Source organism: Miscanthus floridulus, chromosome 5 (genome assembly GCF_019320115.1).
Source record: "Miscanthus floridulus cultivar M001 chromosome 5, ASM1932011v1, whole genome shotgun sequence".
NCBI lineage: Eukaryota > Viridiplantae > Streptophyta > Magnoliopsida > Poales > Poaceae > Miscanthus > Miscanthus floridulus.
Window position 1 is genome coordinate 82,288,757 of NC_089584.1, and position 12,395 is coordinate 82,301,151.

At 45.6% G+C, this 12,395-nt stretch overlaps 1 pseudogene; it reads right to left on the reverse strand.

The window, feature by feature from the left end:
* Positions 1-212: 212 nt before the first annotated feature.
* LOC136452472 (wall-associated receptor kinase 3-like) lies at positions 213-11,845 on the reverse strand (annotated as a pseudogene).
* Between the last annotated feature and the right edge of the window lie 550 nt (positions 11,846-12,395).

The window sequence follows — 12,395 nt, forward strand, 5'->3', positions numbered from 1 at the left end:
AGTAATTGGGAGATGAAAGTTAGATAAGATTAAGAGGTGCAAACCTTATTTTATGTTTTCCAAACAAATATACCACATACATATAAATGTGCACCAAATACATTCAATATACTATGTTTGATATTATCTAATAAAATAATCCGAATCACAATAACCTTTTGAATTATGTACTATAACATAATCTTTTTTATATTGGACTTTGTCAGAAGCTATCAACGGGGATACCTTGCTGATAACAAGAACTCTTCTTTCAAGACTACAGTGTCTACCTGACTCTTTTGTGCTTCTACCCTCAACTATTGGAAATATCGCATTTTCCTTAGATTTACCTGGACCAACACTATGTAGCTTTACCTGTTGTAGTGATTCTTGGATGCTTTCAAGTGTCAACTCCAGTTGTCTCATGGTTGGCCGCTCCTCTGCTTTCAGCTTCACACATATAGCTGCCAATGCAGCTACTTCGTTGACTTCTTTGCCTCCCTCCTCCATTACTTGAGGATCGAGTCCACAAGACAAGTTACCACGTATAAGTAAGGAAGTGAACTGTGCAATTAAGCTATCATTCTCAGGTGATCTATATGAAAATGGTTTCTTTCTAGTGAGCAACTCTATCAGAACAATACCAAAACTGTAAACGCAGCTCTTCTCAGTGAGTCTACCCGTGTAGTAATACATAGGGTCTAGATAGCCAAGTGTTCCTTGGATGGCGGTTGTAACCCCTGTGTTGATCAGGTGGAATGCACCTTGAGGTTCCAAAGTCAGACACTTTTGCCATTAACGAACCATCCAATAGAATGTTATGTGACTTTACATCCCTACGAACTATAGGTAAGGACACGACTATGCGAAGGTAGGCAAGAGCTCTGGAAGTTTCCATTGCAATTCTCAGTCTATGATCCCATCCCAATGGTGTTGGTCCTTCAACATGAAGATGATCATAAAGTGTCCCATTTGAAATGAATTCATAAACCAATAGTGGCACTTCGGTCTCCAGGCAACACCCAAAAAGCCTCACTACATTCCGATGGTTGACTCGTGAGAGAATAGTTACCTCATTTTTGAACTCATCAATCTCTCTCTGGATTGCCACTTTTGTTTTTTCAATCGCGACAACGTGCAAGTCCGATAAGAGCCCCTTGTACACGGTGCCGTGTCCTCCTTAAGGATGAAAACGGAACGGAAATATCCCGAACCGAACCGCATCGTTTTCTATATTTAATCCGATCGAATCCGTATTTTCTTGTCCGACTTTACCGTTTTCGCTTTCGCATTTCAGATGTTTCGTATTTCAAATGTAAAAGTAGAAAACGGTTTACACATTTTTCGACCGTTTTCTACTTTTCTACTTTTAATTTGAAATATTCCGAATTGAAAATTCGGTTTAAACCGAATTTGGCCAACTACACAGGTCATACAGCCCAATTACAGGTTGTTCACCACGTAGCTGCGTTCTTTCTACTGGTGGCCAGCTGTCCTCTCTTATAGACGGCGCCCAGCCTCATCTCTCTTCACCTCACGAGATGGTGCTAAATGTCAAGAAACCAGCAGCATCTACACGAAAGCCCACCTGGGCCATAGCCCATCAAGCTCATCGGTTTAACCCCCGCCTGCAAAGTCAATCATTTGATAGTTTTTGCATCAGCCGAATAAATCTTTGTTACTCAAAAGAAAAATCTAAATAAATCTATAAAATAAAATACTACATTTATTCTAAAAAGATTAATAAAATTATTCTGACTCAGTTCGAGTTCATGTTTCTATAATATGCACTTATTAATTATTATATGCAGTTGAACTTGATCATGTATGCACTTAGTCATGCACTTGGTTTACGGGTCGGTATTCCGTATTGAGTTTTCGTATATCGACCGTATTCGACATAAATCCGCTCGAATTGGTTCGTTTTCGAAATTCTCAATAATTCGTAAGTTCGCGTTCGTTTTCGTGTCCGATTTTACCGTTTTCGCTTTCGTTTTCGTATTTCAAATGTAAAAGTAGAAAATAATTTAGGAGTTTTTCGACCGTTTCCGACCGTTTTCATCCTTAGTCCTCCTCCACCAAGCTTGGGAGCATTATCGAAGTTGTTTGTGGCTTTCTCAAGTTCTACCAAGGGGATGATCATCCTCTCAGCGATGTCTGTGTTTTGGGACACCAATTGTTGTAACAAATGTCCACGATTCTGCTTGAAGTACTTCTGCTGCAACATTCTTGTCCTCCGGCTCTTGATCCCACGAGTCACAAAGGTTGAACCAACAGCCAGGACCTGCTCCACTGCCCACTCCGAGTCCAACACTTAACCCTGAGAAAGTAAGCATTTTTCATCCGAATAAGACTAGTGCCATAGCCCTGTTCGGCTTACCCCATATCCGACTTGTTCGACTTCTTTTTTCAGTCAGAACAGTATTTTTCTCTCACAACATTTTAGCTGGAACAATGTTTTTCAACCAATTTCAGTACTGTAAATCAATAAAACAGAGTAATATGTCAGAGAGGCAATCAAGTGGTTCTCTGCTCACCAAGAGAAAGTTTTGACACAGCCATCTGCCATGTAGGGGTTGCCACGGGCACCGCGCGGGCATCGACACTCGCACCCACCGTCCCCGTTTGGCAGGGCTTCTCTAGCGGTTTCAGGAGCCGCTTGGAGTCATTTTCTGCCAAACGGGGTAAAATAAAACGGCTCCACCGATAAAGCCCCTAAAAACGTGCTCTCACAGAGCTTTGGGGTGAAAAGGAGCAAAAAAAAAATAGTGGCTTCTCTCAGCTTCACCCCATTCTACATGGCGTTCTCTGAGAGCATATTTTAAGAAAAACTATATGTGAAGCTGTTTTGCCAAACGATTTATCAAAACGGCTACAGCACCCATAGAGCTGTTCATGGAGCTAAAGCCCTCAAAAAGAACTTCATGGATAAAGTGAAGCCGTGCCAAACGGGCCTAACAAAAAGACATGTCGCTATGTTAGGACGAAGCCAACAACATGCAGAGGCGAAGGTACATTGTGTACAAGGGGGTGCAAATGCAACCCCCAACCCCAGAAGAAAACAAAAACAATAAGCTTGATTAAAAATCTTAACATAATTGTACCCTCTATGAAAATGTGTATGCACCTATGAGGTGAGTACATCTCCTCTAAATTTGCTCTAGCTAAGTACTGCTGCGCCTGCACGTAATAGTGTGTCTGTGCATATATACCTTGGCATTCGCCATCACCGGCAAGGTAGGCGTTGCCGTCGTACCCATACCGGCACCGGCACACGTAGCCGGCTCGGTAGTATTTTAAGGGCAGGCGATCTTGTCACAGCGGCTCCTCTTGAGCATGTATAAAATCTTATAATATATAGATACTAATTTTATTTGTAAAACGAAAACAAATTTAATAACATATTTTTAATTTAATATGTCTGATAATTATCGAGGAATAATATATATTAAACAATATATTTGTAGATGTATGATAATTATCGAGGAACAATGTAGATTAAAAAAAAACAATATATTCATTTTTTCTCACCTATGACAAATGTTTCTTAGATAACATTCTAAAATTATAACACCTAAATTAGAAGAAAAATATGACTATATGGGTACAAAGTATTAGAAGTCTAAAATAATATACAAATAATTATTTTGAATTAAAACTAAAAAGAAAAAAAATACATTGGGCCTAAACAACTGATCGGTGATCGCAATTCGTAAGAAGCCAAGAATCAAGATGTCGTCGACGTGGAGCCCTGCCTGGTCGCCATCCTCGTGCGCTGTGTCCGTGTCTCCGGTAGTCTAGCTCTTCGCGGCGGCGCGGCTCGCCAGCTCCGCATGTGTAAGGCGCACGTCGCGAACTTACGATCAGAGTGTGCTATGTGGATTTTTTTTAATTTTAACACTTTTTCGAACTTAATTTTAAATCTAACACTCTCGGTTTTTTTTAAACTAACACTTTTGACCGCGCCTATTGCCCTGGCGTGGCCAAATACCTATGCCGTGCCATGCATGGCGGCGCGGCAGAGGGCTGACGTGGCGGTGACCGGAAGCGCTGGCCACTGACGTGGCAGGGCTCTGCCGCGCCACCGATCTTTGGCGCGGCAGTGCTACGTCCTGATCCATGGCGCGGCAGAGCCGGATATAACCTCCACCGCGGCCCTCTGCCCGAGCAGTCTCCATTCTCTGAGTGCACGTTGCCCGCCTTCGCCCGCGCCTGCCCGCCGCCGTGCACGCCGTCTGTCGCGGCCGCGGCCACCCACGCCAGCTAGCCCGCCCGCGCCAGCCAGGCAGCCAGGCCGCCGGGTGCGGCCGCTGCGCCCGCACGCCAGCGCGCCTCCCCCTCCGGCCAGAACCTCCGGTCACGCACAGCGGCTGCCCTACGCCCGCGCCTCCCGGCCCAGTCTTACGCGTTGCAACGAGGTACTCCACTAATATAGTTAGCACAGTTAATAAAGTTAGTAAAATTATTAAAGTATAGTTAGTAAAGTTAGATAGTTTAGTTAGTATACGTAATATAATAAGTTAGTATAGGTAGTAAAGTTAGGTAGTTTAGTTAGTACAATTATACTATGCCTTGTATAGATGTTAATATTTGATTAGTTAGTATAGTTATAGTTAGAAAATATATTAATGTTAGTATGGACATTACGTACGATGATTTCGACGACTTAATAAAGTTTCTTGAAATACTTCTGCAGATGGATTGTTGTGTTAGAGTTTTGTACGGAGGAAGTGTTAGGAGAGAGGATGGTATGTTTGAGGATATGGAAGAAGAATTGGAAAGGTTTGATGAACCTCCTAGCTTCAACGACCTTTGTGTCCATTTGAATATAAAGTTTGGCGGTGATTTCACACTAAAGGGGAGGTTTGATACTGGGAAAACTAGGGCACACTATGTCCTCATGCCCTTACGTGACCCTGCTCACTGGTCCCGCTACACTAGGATTCTCCATGGTTCCAATGTGCCCATGGCTGAGGTGGTGGTGGAGAATGGGTACAGGATACATGGTGTTCAGGGCGGCCCGTCCATTGATGGTTTTGGAGGCAATGAAAAAAAATTAGGGGTCGAAGGGTAAGCCACTTAGGATAATATGGATTTGGATGGTTAGTTGACGCAGGAGCAGTTTCATTCAACTGCAGTAGGTTGTATAAGCAATGACTTTGATGTGAATGAGTTCGAACAGGAAGAGGAGCAGGAGGAGGAGGACAGAATCGGTGATGTAGTTAGCAGTGATTTAGACGATTCTGATGATGACCAAGGAGGTACAGATGCTACACCAACAACGGCTGATGCCATGCCAGTACCAGTTCATACTATGCCATTACCAGTACCAATTGAGGTTTTGCATGGTGTCCAGGCTCAGGGTAGACTAGTCACAGATTTGGCTGCGGATGATATCCCCTATGATTCATAGGCCAGAATTAGCGAAGCGCAGCAGTATGTTCTACCACCACCTTACACAACGACTGAGCTTGAGCAACTAAGGTCCAAGAACGTACCTTTTAGGGGCGTTCCGAACTATAGGGATGTCAGCATGACGGATATGACAGTTTGTGATACCGGTCTCCAGATGTGTAGGAATTCATTGTATAACCATGAGACAGAAACCCTTAGGAAGGGGATGATATTCAACACAATGTCAGAGATGAAACTCTTCCTTTAGGACTATGCGGTGTACCACCATAGACCGTACACCATCACTCATTTGGACCAGGAGTTGAGGTACCACTTGATATGCAAAAACGGTTGTCTGTGGAGGTTAAATGCACAAAGGAGACAGAGTGATGGCAAGTGGAGGATAACTAAAGTTGTTGAACCCCACACTTGCCTAGACAATAGGGGGAAGGAAAATCATCAGCAACTCACTACACGTTACCTTGCCCGTCGTATATTGGGGCTCGTTGATGACAACAATGACATCTCGGTGTCTTCTTTACAACAGTCCATATCTGGATTCGTTAGGTACAATGTGACGTACGGAAAGGCTTGGCGTGCTAAGTAAATTGCTCTGGCGATTCGATGGGGTACTTGGGAGGAAGCGTACAACAGGGTGCCCCGCATCTTATGTGCAATGTATTATTACAACCCTAGCTTGAAATGGTTTGTGGACACCGGAGGGATGTTTTTTTGGGACCCATTGAGGCATGTCCTCTATCGTGTGTTCTAGTCATTTGCACAAATGGAACATGTATTCCAGTTTTGTCGGCCAGTCGTACTTGTTGATGGCACTTTCCTGACAGGAAAGTATAGGGGCACCTTGATGATGGCTGCCGCTGTTGATCCTGAGGACCAGATAGTACCCGTGGCATTTGCTTTGGCAGAGGGAGAGAACAATGAATTGTGGTCATGGTTCATGCAGCTTCTACGTGTGCAAGTGCTTGGCCCAACTCGCACTATATGTTTGATCTCCGACCATCACGCAGGGCTTCTTAATGCAGCAGCTGAGCATATAGATGGGTTCCCGCCTCTAGTACATAGATGGTGCATGAGACACTTTGCCGCTAATTTCTGGCGGTGTCAGTAGAAGCAGGAGGTATGTGACAAGGTAAAGGCTCTATGTTGTGTACGTGCAGAGCACCAGTTCAAGGAGACAAAGAGAGAACTAGACAAGATGGTAAATGCAGTGGGAAAGGCCTGGTTAGAGGCACAGATGGAACATAAGGCTCAGTGGGCGTTAGCATATGACGAGGGGGGTTTTAGGTATGGCATCATGACCACTAACTCCTCGGAGTCCTTCAACTGTGTATTCACCAAAGTTCGATCGTTGCCTATGTCTGGAATTGTTGAGTTCTCCTTTCATAAGTGCAACGAATATTTTGTGAAGAGGTAGGAGCTTGCGCATAGGAATATAGCTGAGCAAGGGCGTTTTGGCAAGGCCGGAGCTGAACATTGGAAGGAGGCCAAGGAATTGGCCAAGCAACACACCGCCGAGCCGTATGGACCCCGCCGCCATATCTTTAGTGTACGGGGCAAGGGTGGCACAAGCCTAGGCGGCGAACGTTATGGTGGACGAAACTACCGAGTTGATCTTGAAAAGGTAGAGTGCAGTTGCAATGTCCCTCAGATCATGCATGCCCCTTGCTCTCATATGATCACGGCCTGCAGGGTTCGTGGGTACAACTATGAGGATCTACCTATATGTCACCCTTGTATCTCCGTTCGAACACCGTTAGTATTTGGGAGATGAGCTTCGAGCCATACCTTGACCCAACACAGTGGCCACCTTATAATGGTTATGACTATGTGCCGCATCCGGATCTAATGAAGGTAGGGAAGGGTAGGAGGAAGAAGAAACAACTGAAGGGGGACATGGATGCTATGAGAGGGTACGGCAAAGACATGTACGGCGGGGGAGACTTCAACGAGACCCGTGGTAGGAATCTTTGCTCCGTTTGCAAACAATCTGGCCACAAGGCTAGCCGGCATAGAAGACAGCAGGTGATTTCATATTGTGTTCCTATTGCATAACAAGTAGTTCAAATTTTGCAATGCTACATAATGTTACTCTGAAAATTATTAATTTGAATACTCCAACCCTTTGTTTATCATTTTGTAACAGGATGGCCCCTCCCACGCCGCACCAGCTGGTCCCCCTTCTTAATGTGGAGTACGACGACCCCCTTCTTGTACTGGACGACGAGGTTCATTACGTCGTGGGACTTAGTTCATTACGTCCAACTTATGTCGAACGAATATTATCGTCGAAAACTTGTAGACTCATAAACCAATGAAAATATTGTATGGCAACTTATCGTCCATTTATTTGCTTCATGTTTGTTTTGTACAACACTTGTAGTTTTGTACAGCACCTCCGCCTATAAGCCCACCTCCGCTTGTAGTTCTGTAGTTTTGTACAGCACAGACGCGCCGTGGGCTATGGCGCGACAAATGATTACGTTAGTTTTAGAATTTTTAACGCATGATACAAACAGATGTGATCACTTAAGATCGATCATGGATAATCCGAGTACATCATACATGGGTACAATACATCATTAGTTCAAATGGAATATAAGACAAACACAATAGAATTTCTACTACATGGCTACATTGATCATTAATAAAGCATGGAACTAACAGACGGCGCAATAAAAAACCCTCAGTCAGAAACATACTGAGTAAGCAACTCATCGTCCGAGTACCAATCCTCAACCACAATCCTGTTGCTGTGGCTAGGCTCACCTGCATTGCTCTGACCTGCCTGTCGCCTATAGTAAGCGGCATCCGCTTCATCTGCGACCGCTGCGGCCTGAGTGAAGAACGTGTCGTCATCCTCCTCCGCCTGTAACCCCTCTCTACTAGAGCGATGAGCTCGCTCAGTCTGCCAGTGTCGTCCTCATCCTCCTTCGCCTGCAAGCCCGCCTCTGCTAGAGCGATGAGCTCGCTCAGTCTACCAGTGTCGTACTCATCCTCCACCGCCTGCAAGCCCACCTCTGCTAGAGCAATTAACTCACTAAGTCTGCCAGTGTCGTCCTCATCCTCGTCCCCCTCATCAGACAACACAATCAGAGATTGAACGGTGCGACCAGCTCGCGATCTATGCTCATCTAACTTCTTCTCCTCATACCTTGCACGAGCCACCTCTATGGCATAATCCTCGCTACAACCAGTCCCTTCATGTATAAAATGCAATCAGTTAGCAACGTGATTATATTACATTTAAAATCAGACAACGAAAATAGGCGTTCAAGCACTCACTGGCACATAATGCAGCAACATGCTCGTTCAAGACCTGCATCTGTACTCTTGTCTCCTCCCTTGCCTCCTTCCTTCCCTCTCCTCTAACGTCATCCGCCTCTCTAATCCCTATTTGTTAAGCCCAACATCGATCGGGTTACAAATACCGTGATGTCTAGCAAACTCACGCATCTTTTCTTTGTGATGTTTAACGAATAGGTTGACGTAGTCAGGTCCATATCCTCTCTTCCTTGCAAGTAGTTGCCTCTTCTTTAGTTCATCCAAGAACTTAGCTTGACCATCGTAACGTTCCCACCTGCATTTCCTAGTGCTCTGTTCAAAAGAAATATTATATCATATATGTTTTACCAAAAGAAACAAAATACGATTTCATGTTTACCACAAAAATAACGAACCTCTTCGTACTCAACCATATGACCACAATAATGGCCTATTCCAAGCTCTGAAGGGACTAGGCCATAGTTAGAATTAACACCACATTCGCACTTGACTGGTGGTGCTTTGTAAATTAACATTTCTTTCTTCTTTTGTTTTGCTTTTAGAGGTTCTTCGGGCCATTTGTTCTTAGGACCATACAACCACTCCTTGAAACGACACTTCGCCATTGAATACACCTAAATAACGTGACATTAGTACATGACACATATAACTCAACATTTCAACACATACACTTTGCACTTACTTCATGCTTGTTTGGACACACAAACTCCAACGTATTGTCAGGGTTTATCATGGCTCGGTCTCTGCAATGGCACAGAGGAGGTTCCTCAAGTCGTCTAACTGTGGCTAAGTGCTTCTTCTTAGCCGTCATTGGAGGGGGGGTTAGGGAGAGGTGGAACCCACCGCTCGAAGTGCTCTCGTGGATGTCGCACTCTCCACCAATCGTCGAAAAGGAGGTACCTGGGTCAAACTTGTCTGCACTGTCGATCCACTGAAAGAAAAAACACCTCTCATGGGCCTACACAATAAAAATTCAACAAAATATTAGTAACCTAGTAATACAAATAAAGAAGAAAAATATACGGAAACAATAACTTACATTAAAACGACTGCACGCGTAGAAGCAACGAGCCGCTGTGTCCGGATGTCTCGATTGAAACACGTCGGCCGGACGACCACAGTCACAATTAGGGACATGGAGTTCAGGAGGGACGGGGGCATCTTTGCTACACTCGTCGGGATACATTTCTGTAGGACGACCCCGTTTTCGCCATAACTGCTCCCGAAACATGTCTTCCATCTAATAAAACGGTTCAAATTAAACACCAATCAAAACAACGCAAATTAATACAAAATATAATCATTTGCAATGCAACTAAAATATTATAAACAATAATTATAGCAACAAAAATATACATGGCAAACATACTTCTAACTAAATAATTAACCTTAACATTGACAAACTCATACTAATATCTTCACCATAGTTCCCAAATATAATTTTCCTACTAACCTTAACTCCCATTCATAATATCCTATCCACCATTCAAACAAAAATAAAATGTGCGTCATTACCTTGAACTAGGACGAGGAGGGAGGGAGGCGGCCGGGGAATGGAAGGGAAGGGAGGGAGGCGGCAATGGAGGGCCGGGCTGTCGCCGTTCGTGGCGCGACGTGCTTGGATGAGCGGAGGCCATTTCGCTGCTCGGGCAACGGGACTGGCCGCGGCGGAGGTTATACCCGGCTCTGCCGCGCCATGGATCAGGGCGCGGCACTGCCACGCCAAGATCGGTGGCGCGGCAGAGCCCTGCCACGTCAGCGGCCAGCGCTTCCGGTCGCCGCCACGTCAGGCATTTGGTCGTGCCAGGGCAATAGGCGCGGCAAAAAATGTTAGTTTAAAAAAAACCGAGAGTGTTAGATTTAAAATTAAGTTAAAAAAGTGTTAAAATTAAAAAAAATTCGCTATGTGCAGCGTGACTCCTCGCCTCCTCTCTACCCGAGGACCGTGGGGAAAGAAAACTAGAAAAGAAATGTCGATGTTGTTTTTTTAAGCCGCCTTATCAGTTCTATGTCTCTCTTTTCATTAGTTTACTAATGCCTAATAAACTATAGGACATGGGAGTTTGTATACCTAGGCTTGGGCTCCTCCGCTTGAGCCCCGGCCGTCGCACCTCATGTTTACCCCTAGGACCGGCACTGCTCGGTAGTTGCCGGTGACGTTGTGGCAGGTGCTGTGGCTGCTTCTGCGCGCACTCCTCGCCGCGTCCACGGGGCAGGACCAGTTGCCGGCGGCGTCCGCCAGAGTCCTCGTCTATCCCAGGGATACTGTCGAGGTGGACGCTACCACCCACTCCAGCACAACCGGACAGCTGGGTGTCATTCACCGCTGATTCGTTCACCATCTGGGCGGCCACGCTGTCGAACCAACCGCGCTCGGCGATGCGCACCGTCTTAGGCAGCCTGTTATAGTACTCGAACCAGGGGTCCAGGGACTTGAACTGGACGGTGTAGTTAGGGCGGCCGATGGGATGGGCGTCTCTGGCAACAGCCGACACCGGAGCAGGCCACCGCTCGTGCTCACCACGGGGTTTATCCAGATGTCCCTGATGGAGCAGAAGATGACGTTGCCGCTGTCCCCGAGCAGCATCCCCTGGACGTTGCACCCGGTGACAACGAACTGGTTGTGCTCCTCTGAGAGGACGTACGTGTTGCCGCTGCCGGAGCCAAGGCCGCTCCAGGTGCCGTTGCCCTCACCGAGCTAGAATAAGTTAGAGGAGGTGCATTTGTCGCATAATTATTATAGAAGGTGCATATGAAATTTTAGCTAAAATCACTGTTTTTTTTCATTTTTGAGGGTGTGCAAAACTATAAATATACCTTTGCCCCTGATCCCGTAGATCGTAGTAGGTGATGTTCACGGCACCGGCGGTGTCCTTGGCGCGGACCATGGAGTTGGCCAGCGAGATCTCCACGACCTGGAGGGTGCCGCCGTCGCCGTGCAGCAGCCTCGGCGGATGCCGCGTTTGGTCGCAGGTGAGGTTGAACCCAGGAAAGGGAGGGAGCAGCCGTCGCGGATGCCGAAAGGGTACGGCACGCTAACGTTGCCGCAGGTGGTTGGGCAGCTCGCCGGCGGTCGTTCCGATCCTGCTGCGCCTCCAGCCTGGGACGATGACCCGGAGGAGAGCTGCAATACCATTACCAGCAGCAGTGCCGCTGCCGGAAGCATCATCGCCGGGGAAAAAAAAGTGTCCTACACTAGCTAAGGGCTAATCAAAGAGTAACACGCAGCTAGTGTCGAACTATCGATCCATCAGCACCTGGATAAATATAATATATGGGGATCGCGCTTGCCTCCCTCACCGATTTTAACAAATATACGTGGACGGACTTGAGCCAAGCTTTATCTTAGGCGGATTCTGCGTTGTGTTCTGCTTGTCTGACCGTTTCTGACTGGAGCCTAGCTTTGTCTTTCAACGCTTCCTGCTATGGCTGTTGAATTTCATTGCAGCTTACTCCCTTCGTAAAAAAAGAGTTATTCTCGCTTCTAAAAAATCAACATCCTTTAACTTTGACTAAATATATTTAATAAAATATTAATATTTATGGTACATAATTAATATCATTAGGTATAATTAATATCATTAGGCAGATAGTTGAATATACTACCATAATAAAATTATTGAGAGATATAAATGTTGCACGTATTTTCTCTAAACATAGTTAAAGTTGAGAAAGTTTGACCAACACGATTCCGTAGACTCTTTTTTAGAAGGGAGGGT